General features: G+C 33.4%; 1 long non-coding RNA gene across 1 annotated transcript; it reads left to right on the top strand.

Moving 5' to 3' along the window:
- Window positions 1-10,549: 10,549 nt before the first annotated feature.
- Window positions 10,550-12,210, top strand: LOC131657102 (uncharacterized). The gene is made up of 2 exons (XR_009300477.1): window positions 10,550-11,912; window positions 12,002-12,210. It is a non-coding gene; the product is annotated as an uncharacterized LOC131657102 (long non-coding RNA).
- Window positions 12,211-22,076: the final 9,866 nt, after the last annotated feature.

The following is a 22,076-nucleotide window of genomic DNA, read 5'->3' as shown; positions in this document are numbered from 1 at the left end:
AGGTGCTTGGATCACCTCAAATGACCTCCCTTGAGATGTTAGAATGCTCACTTCCCAAAGATAAGCTTTGGTTTGAAGAAATCGATTCTTCTTGCCAAAGAACTTTGAAAAACAATGAACAAGAGGAGAGAAAGAGAAAGCAAGTAATATGGTTGCTTTGGTGTGTTTTTGAATGAGGAATGCATCTGTATTTATAGGCAAATGGATCAGTATAGCTGCAGAGGAGTGAGCTTCCTTAGTGAAGTTGATTTGCTTTCTTAGCCATGAAGGAATTTTGCAAATATCTCTTATGTAATGATGAGAATTTTGATTCCATTTGATCAATCCCCTAGCCCTCGATTTTGCTTGATCTTAGGGGACAATTCTGAGCCAGAAATGAGCTCTAATTGGTTGGTGAGAAGATTCCTTGGGTGATTCATCAATTTGCCATAAATTCACAAATGTAATCATTACATAATCACATGTTCTTGTTTTTAGAATCTTCTTCAATCCTTATGGCATGGTGAAAATGAATGCATGGCATGGTTTCAGATGTGTTATGGGTCATGTAGCATATGTATTTGAGGTCATGTGCACAAAACTTCAAAGTTCCAAAATGATGCATGACCTATAATTTCACTTCATGAGGCCATCTTTGAACAAGCATAACTCCTAGCTCAAATTGAATTTTGAGAAGGTTGAACACAATTTGGAAAGCCCTAAACATCTACTTTAAATCATTAGTTTATGTCTTCTTCAGAATCCTTTGGGAAATTTGTGAAAAATGAGGCCAAAGTTGGATGAAAACTAGGTTAAAACACTTAGAAAAATTTCTAAGTGTTTATGACCTAAACTTCAAAATTTCCAAAACTTCATAAATGGTTGATCTTTTGAAAAAAGTTCCCTTGTAAGATGTTGTTTTATTTTGCAAGATCTACAACTTTCATGTTGGAAGTTTTTTGAGTTGTGTAGGTGAAATTTTGAGATCTCACCATGCCTTCAAAAACCCTAATTCCCGACTTTTCGCTCCTTGATGAATTTCTTTGAATTTCTTTGGCCAAATGACTTTGACATCCATATATTGATGATATTGATCTTTGAAAGTCATTTTTTGACCAAAAACCTTAAAAGTCAATGATGATCCTTCACAGTTGACTTTTTCCTGACAAAGTGAATTTTTGGGCTTTTTGTGTAGAAATAAGATCTTCTCCACAAATGGATGATATAAATGGATTATATGGAGGTAGTAGAGATCCTTGAATCATGTCTTGAGTTTTGGATTCATGCCCTGATCAGAAGTCAACTATCTTGGTGAATTAGGTCAAAACCCTAATTTGTCGACCATGTGAAAGTAATGACTGTAGACTTTGATTTGAAGTGTGATGTCCAGTAGACCTTTTCATATGAGTTGTTTGAAGAAGATTGATGTCTTTGAATGGTTCCCTGGGGCTTTTTAGGGTTTCCCAAAAGTGATCCCTGATTTTAGTCCTTGATAGGCTCAAAACCTTAGTCTGGTGACCTGAGTAAACATGTACTCAGATGACTGGATGTCTAATCAATCATAGATGAGAAAAGTGAAGTCTTTGAGCCTCATGATTGTATTAGGGACTAATCCTTGTATTGATTGATCCTTTGCCTGAGCTTTCTTGTTTTTGAGCATCCTCGATTAGGTACCAGATGGAGAAATGACTACTCTGGGTACTTGTCTTGACCTGATGAAAAAATCCTGAAGATATGTCATCTCAGGGGGGTCAAAAATTAGGGTATGACACTTTCTCTCAAGACAATCCTTCTTAAAGTGGGCAGTTTTATGACAATTAAAACATTTTACCTTCGATTTATCAAAACATCAATTCATCACCCCCTTCAAAGCAGAAGATAATGACACTTCTGGCCTTACCCACCATCTCAATCTTTCTGCTTTACTTAGACGTGCATGCACCGATTCCTGACCCCTCCAAAGCATAAATACACTTCTCTCGAATTAAAATTGTTTGCATCTTTACTTTTCACAACCCAAAGTCGTTGTTTCCAGAAAATTTCTCGATCTCCCATCTACTCATAGTTTTCACTTGCAAATAACCATACCCATTTGTCCTCCAGTAGGTCCACTTGTTGTGAATAACAACAAGGTTCAATTCAATCAATATTTTATTATGTGAGGCAAAGAACAATAGCAACCAAAATAAATGATCTTCAGCAATAATAATCAATAAGCAAAAATTGTAACAGAATAAAGCGAGAAAAGACGAAATGTATGTTTACCCAGTTCGATCAACAGATCTACTATGGGGAGAGAGTAGCTCTCCTATTCACTATACTCAAAAAGTTGTTACAAGAGATTACAGATGAGTTATAAGAAAATAGCCTCCGCTTTTAGAGTTCCCAAGAACAACCCTGAAGGCTCCCAAGAACAAACCCAAGTGTTTCCAACGTCTCCAACTCTCAATATATAAATCATTCAAACCCAAGATTTAGAAGTAATTCAAAATCCTCTTAGATAACTCCAAAGATTTCCTAAAATCTTTGTTTTTATAAGTTTTCCCTTTAGAATACCATAAACTTTATAAACCTTAAGATTGTCACACTGTAAAATATAAAATACTCAAAAATACATATTTATAATTACTAAAACCCAACATACAAAGCCCAAAATACACCTTATTAATTATTAAAATAAAATATCATAATTAATTTATAATATATTTTATATTAATTTAGACTATTTCTAAATTGATATATATCAAATATTCTAACATTTAATAATGGATCCGTAAACTGAACCGATCAAATCCAAAATATGCGAACCATCCAAACCGATCATTCTTACTACTTTTCGCCTTTCTAATTTTTGACAATCTTGATTTTTGACAATCTTAAAATATATTGTCTTCTCTTCATCAAAAAAATGCTACTTGTACTATGTACTATGGCAGTATTAAGACTTCCTTCAACAATTGATATTTTTATTATTATTTTATTATCATTAAAATAACTCATTCCTATAATCAAAGGTTGAGAACTTAATTGAAAACAAAGATTCAAATGATTATAAAAAATTTAAGTTAACACTTTACTAAATACAACATATTGATCATCTTAAGAGACACTTCAAAATAATTTATAATTTTACATGAGGGTTTTTTCACAACACCTAAAGAGCTAATATTTTTTAAAAAATTTTAGAGCAACATGTGTTTTATACATTATAGAGTCAAATAATGTTCTATTTTTGGCATGCAAAGAGAGAGAAATATGGAATCAAGTTTGTGTATGTTGTAATTTTATTCCTTTTTCTTTTTTTTTTGTTCCAGAGAAAATTGACGCTGCCCCCAGTACTATATTTTTTTCATCCTTATATAAATTCCTTTAGTTCATGCATAATCTTTAATTTCCATTTAGTAATTATATTATTATTATTTTTTCATTAAAGAGGCAATTCCTTGTGCTAAGGATAGTGACTGTCCACCAAGAACTCCTATCTGCAGATATAAGTGCATTGAAAACAAATGTAGACACACTAGAGTAATTAGGAGTTATTGTATCTACGGATAGGAGTTCTTGGTGGACAGTCACTATCCTTAGCACAAGGAATTGCCTCTTTAATGAAAAAATAATAATAATATAATTACTAAATGGAAATTAAAGACTACTAAACGGGAATATGATCGATAATATGTGGGGTTTGAGTTATAAAAGTATCTCTGTGTTTTGTGTGTTTTTGTTGTATGCTTTGAAATTGATAAGAAAATCGTTATGTTAATGAAGTGTGTTGATTCATGTTCTGTTTTGTAAATGTGTTGCTTTGATTTAATTTGAGTGATGTTCATGTGATTGATCGAGTTGTTGAATTGTTGATGATATGATTATTGAATGGTTAATAAAATTGAAAGCCGATCCTGGGAATAATGTTGTAAATTCGAGGAATAGAATAACAAGGAAGGAAGAGAAGAAGATTTGGGAGCGGGGGCCACACAAGTATGGGGTGGGTGCCCTAAGTTCTAGCTAGGCAAAAGAAGTAAAGGCGGGGGCCCCATAAGAGTGGGGTGGGCGCCCTAGCCATTAAGTGGTTGGGACCACTCAGTTTTCTTCATTTTCTAATTACTTTCTTAACTTTGATTAGCCCTTATGAACATGATAACAGAAAATAGACAACATAATCATAATATATTAGTATTAGTATGAATTGGAAATGAGTTATTGTGAAATAGTATAATTGTTCCAGTCACAGAAGAGGTGTCTTAACATGGCCTGAAAAATGAATAATCGAACTTAACTCAACAAGAATGGTTTACAGAAGTAGTGATAAATAGCAGAAGTATAGATATAAAATTCAGTTGGTATTATAGTAGGATCGGATGATAGAGAATTGGTTAGTAGCATAATTAATTGTAACAATGAGAATAAGAGCAGATGACATATTTTTGGTAGCATGAACAATTTTAATAATAGAGGCTTGGTAGTAATATGTTGAATGCAGTATAGGGCAAGCAACAAAAAAGATTTGGAAATATTGATCCAGGAATTATCGTCCACAGAGATGAAGAGATGCCATTCAATAGTTTTTATGGTTTCGAGCTCGGGATTCAATGAGCAAAAAGTAAACAAAGATATAGACAGTAAAAGAATAAACACATTCTTAGAAGAGAAATAACTTATTAGGAATGTAAATATATTCACTCTTCACAAACATACACTTACCAACCCATTATACTCAACCTACAATACTCATATATGTCATCATGTATCTCTCACATAAGCGTCCATCTCTGGAGCACAAACGAGATCATATCACAACTAAGATTATCTCTAACGCGAAGTCCCGAGAACATTCGTATTCTCGCGTCCGCGATCTCTCGCGCGCCGCTCAAACACGAAAGCATTAAGTACAGATACCCATAGTGAATGCTAGCTCTAAATCTATCTCTAGAGTTCAGAAACTAACAGATAATCATCCTAGATAAGGATTCAAGAAGTTTATCTCTAAAGCACCCCAAATCCCCAGCATAGAGCAAAAATCCAAGATAACATCAACACAGATTTGTAAATCAAGTTAAACATAACATTATAATCAGTAAATATACATAAGTATCAAGTAAATATACAATCAAAACCCAACCAAAGAGAAATACACAAAGAAGAAGAGAAATGAACCGAAAATCTCTCGGTTTGTCAGCTCCGTTCGACGCTCAATCCACCCCCGATCATCCGTATGCAACCTCCGAAGTTGTTTTCTAAGCTAATTTTGATCTAAGAATGAAAATGATGGAGTTGGGACTAAAACTTTCCCAAAACCATAACCCTAAAATGTCTCAAATGAAGAAATATAAAGAAAATTCTGCGCAGGTCCGCTTAGCGGACCCCCTCCACTCAGCGGACTCAAAATTGCATCCAGCCTCTGATTTGCTCCGCTGGAGCTCCGCTCAGCGGACCCCCTCCGCTGGAGCTCCGCTCAGCGGACCCCCTCCGCTTAGCGGATGACAGCAAACGTGAAATCTTGTTTTCGTCATAAGTTGAGAACCGTAACTCCGATTTGCGCCCGGTTCGAAGCGTTGGAAAGCTTATTCAATGCTCTATCCAATAATGAATGAATGGAAACCAAAATGATAATTTTTATCATCCTTATTTTGAGCCTTATTCTTTGATGAATTGGTAGAATTTGCATTCTTGAAGCTTAGCCTTTGGTCTTTATTACTCAATGCTCCAAAGATGCATGAATACCTATAAAATGAATGGAAAACTATTAATTGGTATAAAAATGAATCAAAAACACAAGTATGCACATATTTACACAAAAGTTAGGATTTTATTACAAAAATCATAAGAATAGAATCGATAAGTGCCACAAATATATACTCAAAATATCGACATTTTGACACTTATCAAACTCTCCCCAACTTGAAACTTTGTTTGTCCTCAAACAATTTCAAATAAATCAAAGAATCAAAAGCAATAAACCAAAGAATTGTGAATCAACAAGTTTTGAAAACCAAAAACAAATGTATGGCTTAATACAAAAACGTATAAACAAAGTAAATACTTACCACTATCCTAAAACGACAACATATGAACGAAATGAATCCTAAGCACAAAAAGCATACAAAACATTCAAACACAATACATGCTCACATCATGAATCACACCTAGAAAAAATTCATCAATGGATGAAGAACACACAAAGGTGAAGGACTTTTAACACTCATCCAACAATCTTGCAAACAAAAGATTAAATTATGCATTCATCCAAAAATCACATTGAAGATACAAAAGCAAGAATCACAAGGACTTTTCAAGGTTGTAATGTGGCTTGGTTAACAAACAAGGGATATGTCCTAAGGCTAATCGAAACAAAAACTTGCCTAAACCTAAGGGAGTGATCAATCCACCAAAGTACCAAGCAATAAAATCTCGATTAAACTTCCTCCTTAACCACAAGTTTCTCAAACCAATCACATTACTTATTAGCACAATTATTCACTTCTCTTTTCTTTTTATTTTTCAAAACTTTTTCATTTTTTTTCTTTCTTTTTCTTTTCTTTTCTTTTCACATTTTTTTTCGTTTCTTTTCAATTTCACAGCAAAAACCAAATAAGTGCACAATCATTTTTCTCCTCAACTTGAATTCAACCACATCATCATGTGAATACTCCCTACTTTCTAAGGCAAGGTAAGAATTCATACCAAAAATCATGGTTGAGGGTTCAAGAAAACAAAGAATCAATCATCCATTTAAAAATGATAACTAAACACTCAAAGATAAGTATTTAGCAAAAACAATATGGACATTGAGAAAAAAGGCTCAGAAGGGTTAACAAATGATCACACACTCACAAGGTGAATTGACTATTTGGTTATGGTGGTTGTGCTCAAAATGAAACAAAATTCCTTGATACTTTTCATGCTTCCATAAAATCAACATAAACAAAAGATTAAGCATAATAAAATCCAGTTAAAACAAAGATTGTGGCCTCCAGCATATGTAAACAATGGAAAGCTTCCTCACATTTATGGTTTGGGAACTAAAGTGATTCAATCAACAAGCAAGTAATGCAAAAGAATGAATTATATGGTAATTGTACAAATGAAAAGTTTCCTAAACATGCTATGCTATAGAAAGCGATAAATGAGTACCTTGAATTATACACTTCAAAGACAACATCCTACCATACATCCGCAAGTTGAAACACTCGAGCTTTGGAAAATCACCTCAAAAATTTCGAATCACCGAACAAAATTTGAGTACAAACAACCAACAAAAGAATTAGAAAAACAAAACTAATATATACTATTAATTAGCCTTGGTGAGAGTGGGAAAAAGGAGTGAACCAAGTGGAATAGGAACTCCACTGGTACAAAGCAAGAAAACAGAATTTTGCTGTCATCGCTTAGCGGAGCTAGGCTCGCTTAGCGGATGACAGAAAAACCAGAAAAATCAGAATTGCACCAACTGTTCCAATTACTCACCATTTCACCTAAATACCTCATAAACAAAAATATAAACAATATTTACAACCGTTGGGGTGCCTCCCAACAAGCGCTTGTTTTACGTCGTTAGCTCGACGCCTTTATTGTTTTGGTGTTTGGAAAGTAGCTTTTTCTCGTCATGCCAGGGTGACGTCTCACCACACAAACCTAAAGAAAGTGTCATAACCAACCACTCAATAAATGTTATGGGTACAAATATATACAACGATTATACGAACATAAAGGAAAACACAAGTATAGAAATATGTACATGAACAAACACATATATACAAACATGAAACACATATAACTATTAACATACACAAAGAGAAAGTTGGTGAATGTTGGATGCACAAGTTGAAAAGTGAAGAATTGTAAGGAAATAGCAAATCCGAGATCAACATGTTTCACCAACATTCACCAATAAAAGTATAATTATATGTAACATATACAAGTAAACTTATATGGTGAACATAAACAAGTAAACGTGTACTAGTAAATATATATACAAGTGAAACTATACAATATATACGATATATACAAAGCTCAAGACCACGGAAACTATTGCGATGCAATCACAACCATCCCCGGCAACAGCGCCATTTTGTTGAATGCAGTATAGGGCAAGCAACAAAAAAGATTTGGAAATATTGATCCAGGAATTATCGTCCACAGAGATGGAGAGATGCCATTCAATAGTTTCTATGGTTTCGAGCTCGGGATTGAATGAGCAAAAAGTAAACAAAGATATAGACAGTAAAAGAATAAACACATTCTTAGAAGAGAAATAACTTATTAGGAATGTAAATATATTCACTCTTCACAAACATACACTTACCAACCCATTATACTCAACCTACAATACTCATATATGTCATCACGTATCTCTCACATAAGCGTCCATCTCTGGAGCACAAACGAGATCATATCACAACTAAGGTTATCTCTAACGCGAAGTCCCGAGAACATCCGTATTCTCGCGTCGGCGATCTCTCGCGCGCCGCTCAAACACGAAAGCATTAATTACAGATACCCACAGTGAATGCTAGCTCTAAATCTATCTCTAGAGTTCAGAAACTAACAGATAATCATCCAAGATAAGGATTCAAGAAGTTTATCTCTAAAGCACCCCAAATCCCCAGCATAGAGCAAAAATCCAAGATAACATCAACACAGATTTGTAAAGCAAGTTAAACATAACATTATAATCGGTAAATATACATAAGATTCAAGTAAATATACAAACAACACCCAACCAAAGAGAAATACACAAAGAAGAAGAGAAATGAACCGAAAATCTCCCGGTTTGTCAGCTCCGTTCGACGCTCAATCCATCCCTGATCACCCGTATGCAACCTCCGAAGTTGTTTTCTAAGCTAATTTTGATCTAAGAATGAAAATGATGGAGTAGGGACTAAAACTTTCCCAAAACCATAACTTTAAAATGTCTCAAATGAAGAAATATAAAGAAAATTTTGCGCAGGTCCGCTCAGCGGACTCAAAATTGCATCCAGCCTATGATTTGCTCCGCTGGAGCTCCGCTTAGCGGACCCCCTCCGCTTAGCGAATGACAGCAAAAGTGAAATCTTGTTTTCGCCATAAGTTGAGAACCGTAACTCCGATTTGCGCCCGGTTCGAAGCGTTGGAAAGCTTATTCAATGCTCTATCCAATAATGAATGGATGGAAACCAAAATGATAATTTTTATCATCCTTTTTTTGAGCCTTATTCTTTGATGAATTGGTAGAATTTGCATTCTTGAAGCTTAGCCTTTGGTCTTTGTTACTCAATGCTCCAAAGATGCATGAATGCCTATAAAATGAATGGAAAACTATTAATTGGTATAAAAATGAATCAAAAACACAAGTATGCACATATTTACACAAAAGTTAGGATTTTATTACAAAAATCATAAGAATAGAATCGATAAGTGCCACAAATATATACTCAAAATATCGACATTTTGACACTTATCAAACTCTCCCCAACTTGAAACTTTGTTTGTCCTCAAACAATGTCAAATAAATCAAAGAATCAAAAACAATAAACCAAAGAATTGTGAATCAACAAGTTTTGAAAACCAAAAACAAATGTATGGCTTAATACAAAAACGTATAAACAAAGTAAATACTTACCACTATCCTACAACGACAACATATGAACGAAACGAATCCTAAGCACAAAAAGCATACAAAACATTCTAACACAATACATGCTCACATCATGAATCACACCTAGCAAAAATTCATCAATGGATGAAGAACACACAAAGGTGAAGGACTTTTAACACTCATCCAACAATCTTGCAAACAAAAGATTAAATTATGCATTCATCCAAAAGTCACATTGAAGATACAAAAGCGAAAATCACAAGGACTTTTCAAGGTTGTAATGTGGCTTGGTTAACAAACAAGGGATATGTCCTAAGGCTAATCGAAACAAAAACTTTCCTAAACCTAAGGGAGTGATCAATCCACCAAAGTTCCAAGCAACAAAATCTCGATTAAACTTCCTCCTTAACCACAAGTTTCTCAAACCAATCACATTACTTATTAGCATAATTATTCACTTCTCTTTTCTTTTTGTTTTTCAAAACTTTTTCATTTTTTTCTTTCTTTTTCTTTTCTTTTCTTTTCACATTTTTTTCTTTTCTTTTCAATTTCATAGCAACAACCAAATAAGTTCACAATCATTTTTCTCCTCAACTTGAATTCAACCACATCATCATGTGAATACTCCCTACTTTCTAAGGCAATGTAAGAATTCATACCAAAAATCATGGTTGAGGGTTCAAGAAAACAAAGAATCAATCATCCATGCAAAAATGAGAACTAAACGCTCAAAGATAAGTATTTAGCAAAAACAACATGGACATTGAGAAAAAAGGCTCAGAAGGGTTAACAAATGATCACACACTCACAAGGTGAATTGACTATTTGGTTATGGTGGTTGTGCTCAAAATGAAACAAAATTCCTTGATCCTTTTCATGCTTCCATAAAATCAACATAAACAAAAGATTAAGCATAATAAAATTCACTTAAAACAAAGATTGTGGCCTCCAGCATATGTAAACAATGGAAAGCTTCCTCACATTTATGGTTTGGGAAGTGTAGGAGTTATTGTGATGATTAATTACCTCTATTTATTGGTAATAACGGTGATATAGGCGTATGCCTCGTGACAAGTTTTGATGTGATTGTGTATGTGATATTGCATTCATCTAGTCACATACATTTGGATTTTTGTGACGGTCTGGATTGGAAAACAGTGACGAAGGCTTATGCCTGTTTGATGTGAATTGTTGTGACTTGAATTGGAAGTCGAATATAATCATGCGAAGTATTGTGACTTGTAATCGTAAATTGTATCGTTTTTTTGAGTATATTATTGTGTAGAGAATTGTTACGTATATGCCGCGATGTGGTAATTTTGATGATCTAACGCTGATATATTATTTATCATTATCTTATTTATATTGATAGATATCTCACCCCTTTCTTGTTGATCGTTGCTTTTATACTGGTAACGTACAGGTGACTCACAGTGAGTGAAGATTTAATTGTTGTGATAGTTCGAGTCGGTGATGTCGTTCTGATACGTAGCACTCGGGGAGATGAACTATAATTGTTTAGTTGTTGCATTTGTTTTTGGATTGCTAAATTTTAAGTTAAATTTTAAGAAGTACTATGATGTTTTCAAGTTGTTTTATTTGAACAAGATGATATGTGAATTAAAATTGAATATAGTGATTCCGATGCGTAATTAATATAAAGAGTTTGGTTTTAAAAATTAAAGTATGTTGTTATCGGTTCATCCGATTGTGAAGTGTTATGTATCTATTGAATTAAAATGAACGGTTTGTTTTAAGAAGTGTGATTTAATGTGAAGCGTGACATCCCGTTGGTTTGTTATAAATTTTATAACTTTGATTATGATTATGATTATAATTACCTGGTAAAAATGGGGTGTTACAGAGACTTTACTCACAAAATTGTCATTGTATTTTTTATTTACACTTGTTTTTATTCAAATGAGTGAAAATCATCTCATTCTTTTTTTTATTTTGCAACAGTGTAACTATGTTTTCGCACAAATTGTAAATATTGATATTGATGTTATTATTTTATTATTAGTAAAATAACCCCTTCCTATTATTAGAGGTTGAAAAGTTAATTGAAAACTAAGATTCAAATTTTAAGTTAACATTTTACTAAATGCAACATATTGATCATCTTAAGAGACACTTTAAAATAATTATAATTTTACATGAGGATTTTTTCACAACTCCTAAAGAGCTAATTTTTTTAATTTTTTTTAGAACATGTATTTTATACATTATATAAGAGTCACGTAATGTTATATTTTTAGCATGCAAAGAGAGAAAAATATGGCTAAAATCAAGTTTGTGTATGTTGTAGTTTTACTTCTTTTTCTTTTTCTTGTTCCAGAGAAAATTGACGCTGCCCCGGGTAAATTATTTTTTCATCCTTATATTAATTCATGCATAATCTTTAATTTCCTTTTAGTAACAATATCTTATGATGTTTTTTCATTACAGAGGAAAGAAGTTGTGTTACTGATGATGACTGTCCAAGAAGAACTATCTGCAAATACGAGTGCATTAAAAACAAATGCAATCATACTAGAGAGATGGAATGTTTTTGAATAAATATATGGCATAACAGGTTACTTTTACAAGGAAGAATAAATTCTTGTACTAGCAAAAAAAATTATTTTCAATATATTTTTTGCTAGAAAATTTCTTAATTTCATGAGTCCCAGTAATTTTATTTTTATTTGTTTAAATATTTTTAATTTTACCAACCTTACAATTATTTCTTTGTACTTTAAGATCTTGAAAATTATATGGCCAACCATTTAAGCATATCATTATAATTTTAAACTAATGAGTTTTCAAACAATTCAAACAATATTTCATTTGAGCGGAGAATCCATAAGTTTATTTTGTTGATCTAGCTATAAATAGTTGGTTCTAATGTTGATGAATGGATTCTTTAGAAGATGATAAAGATGGAACTCAAATCATCTAGTTAACTTAGGGTTCGACGCACGTTTAGTCATATTCTCTTATTTCACTACTAGTCATATTCTCTTATTTCACTACGAGGTAATAAATGATGTCATAAAAAGTATCAACTATATCCTTCGGGTTTTAAAACAGTGAAGGAAAAATGTTTATGCACATGCGTTCGAAACCCAGCTTCTGCACTTTTAATATTTTTAAAACTAGTGCATCATACCTAACGATTTATCAATAACATCGAGGGGTAAGATTGATATTTTTTTGAACTCGTTACAAACTACAGAATATTAATAAATTAATTATTTACCCATACTATTACATTGTTTACACAGAATATTTATGTAAATACATATAACAATTTTTGAATTTGATTCATCATCATCACTGTTGGTGAAGATCAGATGTTGGATCGTCGTTTTATTGAAATGTCTGGAAAGATAAAATGTTGGATGCAATATATAATAGATCTCTTTTGCATTTATTTGTTTCTGATGTAAAACAAGAAAAATGTTAGTTAAATGAATGAATATATGATTATTGAAGAACACCGTAAAAAAAAATTAGTGAAACACACAAACCTTAAACACAATTTATTTTCTAATCTTGCAATCCATCTTAGAGAAGTTTACCAAGTTTTTTACACTTAAAAGTTTTCATGTTTTATGTTTCATTAACAATTATTGATATTTATAGTACGTTTATGATATAAGTTTGTTAGATTTCACAAGGATCACTAATGAAAGTGTCTTGAGCGTTGATATTCATGAAATAGACGACACAAATTTTTTTAAGGACAGTGATCAATATCCTCAATTATCATGCCAAAATTATACCCTCCATGGTAAAAAAATGTTTACCCCTCGTTTTCATTAGAAAACCGACGTGTATAAACTTTTTTTTAACATTACATTATGTGAGAAATTGATCAAACTCTATTATGTCGAAGGGTAGCTTCTAGTTCGACAGAGAATATGCATGAGATCGAAGCTTGTTTGTATGTTGTTGTTGAAGATCTATATATTGTAGTTAAAGTATGTTCTAGTATGTGGGTGTCTAAATGATAGGGTTGTTAGTATTTTGAATTGGGTTTGTTTGTTATGTCCAATTGTTTTATTTAACTTGTACCCTAAGTTAGCTTGTAAGAAGTATTTGTATAAAAGCCCATTAGTTTAGTATATTAGGTTTATTATAAATAGCATACTTGTCTCTCATCATTGCATATGGCAAATCCTAATTTAGGGTGAGGGGGTTATTTGTTATTCTTGTAACACTTGTTATCTTGATTCAAAGAGAAAGTAAAAAATAGCATTTATTACCAATTCCTTGTTATTTTTCTTGATTCCCATTGTGTTCCCTATTATACTCTGTTCTTGATGTCATACCCTAATTTTGACCCCCCCTGAGATGTCACACCTCCAGGCATTTCATCAACTCAAGACAAGTACCCGGAGCAGTCATTTGTTTATCTGGTACTCAATCGAGGGTGTTCAAGAACAAAGAAGCTAAGGCAAAGGATCAATCAATAAGAAAATTACCTCTAATACAATCATGGGACTCAAATGATTCATTTATTCACCTAAGTTGATTAGACACAGACATCAAGACTCAGGTTTACTCAGGTCACCAAACTAGGGTTTTGAGCCCATCAAGGACAAAAATCAGGGACCACATTTGAGAAACCTTAAAAAGCTCCAGGGCATCACTCAAAGTGTTCAATCATCCTAAAATGATCCCTATGACAATATCCAATGGGATTTTTACTTCAATTCAAGATCCACATTCATCAATTTCACCTAGCTTACAATTAGGGTTTTTGACCTAATTCACCTGGACAGTTGAGTTTTAGTCAGGACATAGCTCCACAACTCAAAACATGGCTCAAGAACCTCTATTACCTAAATGTGTTCCATTCATATCATTCATTTGAGGAGGAGAGCTTGATTCATCATAATAGTCCAAGATTTCACTTCATCTAGAAAAAGTCAACTCTCTAAGATCACCTTTGACTTTTAGGGTTTTGGATCAAGACATGACTTTTAAGGATCAATATCATCAATATATGATTATTTAAGTCATTTAACCAAGAAAAATCAAGAAAATCAATCAAGAATCAAAAAGTCAAAGACTGACTTTTCATACTTAGAAATTTTTCCAAGTGTTTAAAGGTCTTTTTTTCAAAACTTTGGAAGGGAATATCTCAAAATTTCAAGTACAAACTGAAAAAAACTTCCAACATCAAAGTTGTAGATTTTGATCTAATGAACAACTTTGTCACATATGATTTGTTTGGCTAAAAATCAATCATTGAAGAGATATGGAGCTTCAAAGTTGCTGCCTTCATGAAGCTAGCAAAAAAAAAACCCATTTTCAAACTTTAAGCCCATTTTCACAAATTTCCCAAATGATTTTGAAGAAACTCCAAACTAATGAATTGAAGTAAATGTTAAGGGCTTTCCAAATTATGCTCAACCTTCTCCAAATTCATCTTGAGCTAAGAGATATGATTGATCAAAGTTAGGCATTTGAAGTGAAATTATAGGTCATGCCTAAGTTTGAAACTTGCAATTTTATGCAAATGCCTTAACCAAATGGTACCTCTAAACTTCATATTTACCATAAGAGATAGGATGGAATCATTTGCATCATTCCACCAATATTTGAAGAGAATATTCCAAAACCAAAACATGTGATTATGTAATGATTACATTTTGAGAATTTATGGCCAAGTGGTGATTCACCAAAGGAATCTTCTCCCAACCAATTAGAGCTCATTTCTGCATCAAATTTGTCCCCTAAGATCAAGTAAAACCGATGGCTAAGGAGTGGTATCAAAGAACTCATCATTGCATATGGATCTTTCTCACATTTCTTCATAACCAAATAACTTCACTAAGTAAGCTCACTTACTTCAAGTGCTCTGAGTCCTTTTGCCTATAAGTAGAAGAGCATACCTCAGTAGAAGAGCATACCTCAGTAATTAAACACACCAAAGCAATAGAAATCTTGCTTTCTCCTTCTCTCCCTCATACTTAAGTTTTTCAAAGGTTCTTTGGCAAGAAGACTCGGATTCTTCAAACCAGAGCTCTTCCTTTGAAAGTAAGTATTCAAACACATCAAAGGAGTTATTTAGAAGTGATCCAAATACCTAGAACACTTCTGTACGTGGAGGATCATCATCTTCACCTCTCACTTGGAGCCATATCAGTTGAGGTCGAGCAAGAATTTCTGGGGAGTTCTAACTCAAACTAAGCATCTCAACACCTTCCTGGAGGATCATTGAAGGTATTTGAATCGTTGCACCAACTCTGTAACACACTTTGATCAGAGCTCAATCTCCATTTCAGAGGTAAGTTTCATAAGCTTCAAACTCTATAATTCATGCTTCATAAATCAAAACTTGTTATACCAACAAGTTTCTGCACTTGAGAGGATCATTAACCCTTAGTCAATTGCATCATATCATGCATATAGAGTATTTCATGTTAATTTTCAGTTTTAGGGTTCTTAGTGTTCATGCGTGCGAATTTTGAATTACACTGAAAATAAATGAAATCAAAGGATACCATCATGATCCTTGTTCAAAAACGAGCAAAATCCATGTTTACATATGTAATACGGTGAACTGACTTTAAAGGAATGTCGCGGTAAGCAAGAGTCGCCATCGAATTTTATTTTATCCAATTTAATAGAAAGGCTAAAAGAACAGGAAAAACCTTTTAAAAGAAATTTTGAGTTCGGGGGGTAATTTATACAAAGGGAAGGTGTAAGGCACCCTTTGTATCCATGGTTTTCCATGGGCTCTTAATTGCTTGGCTCACTTGTTTTCAAAAGTTTAGAAATGTATAGAAAAAGCATTTGAATAAGGACTTTAGCTTGTATATAAGCGTAGCCTTTTTGAAGGTTTTTTGATTAAAAAAATGGTAAAAAGAATTTAAGCCAGAGCAAGAAATTAGGAGGTAATTACCTTAACATTGTAAAAGAGTTCTTTTAGCCTTTCAGGGTTATCCATACCATAGGAATGTAAGAAGTCCTTTTATTGGAGGTTTAAAGGGTCATCGAGAGTTCGTTCGTCATAAGACCGTCCCTTGTTATAGAGAGGGCGGGTAGTCTAAGGGAAGGATAAGAATAGTCATTATTAGGCAACCAGAGAGGACGCCTCAGCAATCGAAAGGGACTATCACATCATATCGTAGGCAACCTCGAGGGACAAGATCATATAACCGAAGGAAACATCGAAGGGACTTATGATCTTTTTGTGATGAGAATGAACTGAGGGCAACATTTGCTGAGGCATCCTTGGAATCCGAGGGACTTGACTATTCTGTAATGAAAAGGCAACAAGGCAACAGGCAACAGGCAACAAAAGGGGTTACCATAAAAGGTGTGTGGGTGCACAATCACGTGGTTGATTCAGATATATTATCCTGTAAATTAGTTATTCTAATTCTGTTTAGAGTTGCACTCCCTAGAATTACTAACCACGCAGTTATAATGTAATGCATAACAGTTTAAGTGCCTTCAAGGCCACACAATACAAACCAGGAGCAGTTACAAAATATATAGCCATGGGGAAGTGGAAGAAGCAATAATATAACCCAATAAAGCAATAGGTTAAACACAGGTAATAATATCGGAAGAATGAGTTTAGGGTTACCGAAGGTTTGAGCTTTAATCGGTTGGTTAACCCTGAAAATCAATGAAGGAAAAATAAAAGGGCGAGTGTAGGATTAATTCATTGACCATTTGAAATAAACCCTATTTTGGGCAAAGTAAAAAATAATGATATTAAATTAAATAAGGATTCAGAAACTTAGCTTTTCGATCTGGTATGGCGTGTGTCTGAAGGATCCTGGGGTAACCCTGAAAATTTGCACAGAGAAGAGAAATGTTAGTGCATGAGTGATCTAATGACAAACCCTAACGGATTAAAAATCTACAAATCCTAACTGATTAAAACAGAACAGGTTCAAAGCAAACAATCATCAAAAGTTAAGGAAATCGAATGTTCGATAAAATATGATAATTAAATAATTATGGGATTAAACCCTACTTAATTGATTAATTAAAAGTATATACAAAAATAATAATTTTTATTGTTTAAAAAGAACTATTGATAAAATTGCGGAAAAAATCGAGTTTACGATTAAAAAGTAAATAATTATCAAAACACTATTATTTAATAAATAGAATTTTTCTAGAGAAAATAGAGAGTAGTTAATAAAAAAAACAAAAAAAGAAAAGAAAACAAATAAAAACAAAGAATTATATAATTAAAAGAAAATTAAAGAAAGAGAGACTTAGCTCTGATTAGGTGTGGTAAGCCTGGAGGTCTTTGAGATGCACCTTCAATCCTGGGCATTGGATTTAACCTAGACGTGATCTGATTGTCTTGGTGTGAAGCCTCATCATAGTCATTCGCGAGAGGGCGACACTGGATCTACAGAATTGATTTGCTAAAAAGTATAACGCTTGAGACGGGAATCGAACCCACGTCTCTGCATATAGAAACCTGAGGTCGCCTCTCTCCACTAAGCCAATTGCCACCTGATGACAATAACACAAACGCAAAACATAATAAGTGAATTCAAGAAATTTTAAATAATACTTCGCGCGCCCTGCCTGCTGCGTCGTCTTCCTCACGCGGTTTTCTTCTTAAAATTTGAGATCCTTTGCCTACGGTTTTGGTATGTGGCCATAGTCCTGTACATTCGAATCTAACAAAACACAACGCATAAATAAATTGCAAAGACATAGATTGATTGAAAACCGCCCTCTGAATCCATTGGTGGCCACGGTTTGGGCCAATTTTTCCTAATTAAAGAATCCCTAATTTGAAAACCCTAAACATGGCACAACCTTCAATCTGCAACTAAACATAAATTAAACAATCCAGATAGTTTGAAAACATCATTCTAAACACAATGATACAATCTAAACATGCTCATGATGTATAAATTGCCGTAATCAAGAATCAAAAAAATTGCAAACCGTGGTCCTCTGTAGGATCGATTCACGAAGCTTTGGCCGATGGTGATGTTTTGGTTAGCTTCAGAACATGTCCAGGAACGTGTTAGAATACTTAAAACACCTTGAACCGCCCCCAATACTGAATTCAGTTTTCAATTTTTCTTGAAATTTTGGAGCTCGGTTATGACTCTTGGAGGCCAAAAAAACCCTCTCCTGGCATCTGCAATTGCTCAGTATATATATGAGACTAGATTAGGGTAACAAATTTGCAAGAAATCCAATCCAATCTTATTCTTTGATGATGGAGAATTTGATTGAAAATTAGTTATAACGTCTTTCTAAATTGGTTCAAATTTCCATCTAATCTTTCCAATCATCATGTGCACGAATTTGGATACACAATGTGACTTAAATATTGATTGAATATGATTGGAATATGGATTTGAATCATATCTTTGATTTTCCCTTAATTTATTTGATTTTTATTATGTTTTAAATGAATAAAAATTCACAAAAATTATAATAAAATCAACTAAAACGTGGGATTGGTCTTGGAGCTTCTTGAGTAATTGAGGAACAAGTTTGGATCATAATAAGTTAGGCCCATTTGTAAAAATATCCATTTTGAACCTTATTTACTTCACATTTTTCGTTCAAAATCGCTCAACTTTGACAAGGCATATCTCTCTCAATTTTTAAGATATTAAAGAGTTCTAGGACTTTTTGGAAACCTCAAGATGTCCTCTTCAAGCCACTTTGGAACATATTTTTCATTTGGAGATTTTATCTTGACGATATGCCCTTTGACAAAAACTGCTCTTGGTTGACTTTTGAAAAGGACCTATAATCTTTTGTACCATATCTCCCAAATGAAGCATTTCTGGCTTTGGCTTGTGAGAGACAAAGTTGTAGAGAATCCAATTTTCCTTTATAATAGGCTTTGGTTGGGAAAATTTTGATACTCCATGTGAAGGTATGGATGGTCAAAGTTCAGTTGACTTTCTCCTATGAAACCCTAATTTAGAAACTTTTAGGTTTTGTTGATTTCTGAACTTTCCTTGATGAATCATGATCAATAATTGATCAAATGATGAATGATACTTCAAAATAAGGATGTTGACAAAAAATCAGGAATTTTGACTGTACTTTGACCATAGTTGACTTTTAGGTCAAACCAGTCGACTATTGATTTTCTGATCATTTGACTGAGCAATCCTTAGAATTGAAGCTTGTACTTTGCCATAGAGATAGTTTGAAACATCATGATCCATATGAATACATTGGAGACCTTGATTCATTGATTTTCTTCAGAGAAGTCAAAACCCTAGTTCATTGAGCCATTGTTTAGGAGGATGTATCTTTGAGTCTTGAGTCTTGGTATGAGCTTGGGAAGTAAAATGAGATGGGCAAATTTTGGGGTATGACAACATCTTTAAGTTTGGTTGAGAAACAAGGGAAATAGAAAATTCAAATTTTTTAAGCTTGAGGTTGAAGATGAAGATGGTGGCGCCATTTTTCAAATTTCCCAGGAATAAGTTTATTTTATTTTGAATGATAGGCGTGTCATTTACGAATTCATCGTAGTGTCACAATGGTTACAACGTGCGTCCAAAGTCTTGCATTGCCCAAGGTATGGGGTTCGAACCCCCCTCAGACCTTTTGTTTTGTTCATTTTATTTTTAACTCATTTAAGCATTTGTTTTCAAATATAATGAGCTGGAGGTGTTTGTCTAACAAGTCACGCGCATGGTCCAGATGGTAAGTGTTTTGAGTGGTGACCTAGAGGGCGTGAGTTCAAGCCCTTTGGAAGACAAAACATTATTTTTTATCACTTTTCCCATTCAATTTGTTCACAACTTCAACTAATTAATTCACCAATCAAATTAAATCATTTTCACTTGATTTTTCACACACTTCTCATTTAATATATCTATTTTGAGAATATCCAAAAAATCACAAAAAAATATATTATTTTAATATATCTTAATTAGGTTTAAAATCATATGTTTAAAGTATGTTTTAATACTTTAAAATATAGTTTTCTCTTGATTTTCAAAACCTAATCTCTTGTAAATATTTTTTTGTGATAAAACCCTAATTCATTTAGGTCTTAATTAGGTATAGATTTTGTCTTTACTCTAATTAAGTTGACTTTTGTCAACATTTCAAACTGTTTTCAAACTCTGATTAAACAGACGATCAAGGTTTTCAGACAACAAAACCTTGTATCATTTCAAAAGCTTTCAACTATTTTTCACAGATAGTAAATTAATTTCAATGGGCCTCTAATAGAGTGTAAGACCCAACACCCTTTTCTTTTCATAGTTTTTTTTTAAACTGTATTTCTTTACAAAAACTTCTCATCTGTTTTCAAAACATTCATCTGATATTTGAAGGGCATTATTCCCGGTGAAACTCTTCAGATACCTATGTGACCTAGTGTCCATCTTCCCTTCTTCTGTTTTCAAAACAAAAACATTTCAAAAATGTTTTCAATAAACAATTCAACTGTTACCAATGAACAACCAAGCTGATGGTAAGGCTTTGTACATACATCTTCAAAGGCCTCCTCTTCATTAAGGTTAGGCTTTATAGCTTTCCATTTACAAGCTTTCATTTAAATTACTGTCAAATATAAGTTGTGTGTGTATATATATATATATATATATATTGTTTAGAACTACGTCTGAGTACAACCTTAGGACAAATAAACTATATATATATATATATATATATATATATATATATTTATATTATAGGACTATGGCCTAGGATTGAGAATGTCTTCCCAGTGAAGGCTCTTTCCTAATTAGAATTCCTTAGTTCAAACCTCAAGATGAATTATTCCCGGTGAAACATCTTGAAAAAGCCTTAGAACAAAAACAGGACACATCCATCCAAGAGGAATTATTCCCGGTGAAACCTCTTACCCATTTACTTAGAGCCAAATTAAGTTCAAAACCACATAGCTTTCTCTTGTGCTATAACAAAGACCCTCGATGACCCTCGATTAGCCTCCTCTTAGGCTTACAATACAAGGACCCAAAGGCTTCTTAAAAGCATATTCCCAGCTTTATCTTGAGCTTGTATACAAGGACCCATCAGGTTTCTTATAAACATAGGAACAGGTCTTTAGTCACCTTTTAGCCTACCCTGGTGAGATTCTTCTACTCTTCAAACCAGACTTTAAACAAGCTAAGAATATCTCAATCTCAGTATTGAGTTCACCTTTTGGAATGAGAGACATGGACAGTCTTTGTCACCTTTGTTTTCAATCTCCAATAATTTTCCTCCTTAGTAGAGTCTAGGTTCCACATCTTCTCAGTCAGAGTCAGCCTTAATCTTGGGCTTTAAATAAGAAGTCTAAAACATTTAATCTAAATTCCCTGGAAAGGGTTAGCTTCCACATCAATCTTCATAAGTCAAAAACCCCTGGAAAAGGTTAACCTCCAAAAACACTCCTTTTAATCCAAGCCCTTGGAAAGGGTCAGCATCCAAAAATTTCAACTTTCAAAAGATAAACTCTCCAGCTGAGTAAACCCCTGGAAAGGGTCAGCCTCCAAAATCAATCCTTCAAATCCAAATTCCCTAGAAAGGGTTAGCTTCCAAATCATCTTTCAAA

Source organism: Vicia villosa, linkage group LG3, assembly GCF_029867415.1.
Source record: "Vicia villosa cultivar HV-30 ecotype Madison, WI linkage group LG3, Vvil1.0, whole genome shotgun sequence".
Lineage (NCBI taxonomy): Eukaryota > Viridiplantae > Streptophyta > Magnoliopsida > Fabales > Fabaceae > Vicia > Vicia villosa.
This window is presented reverse-complemented; position numbering and strand designations above follow the sequence as displayed.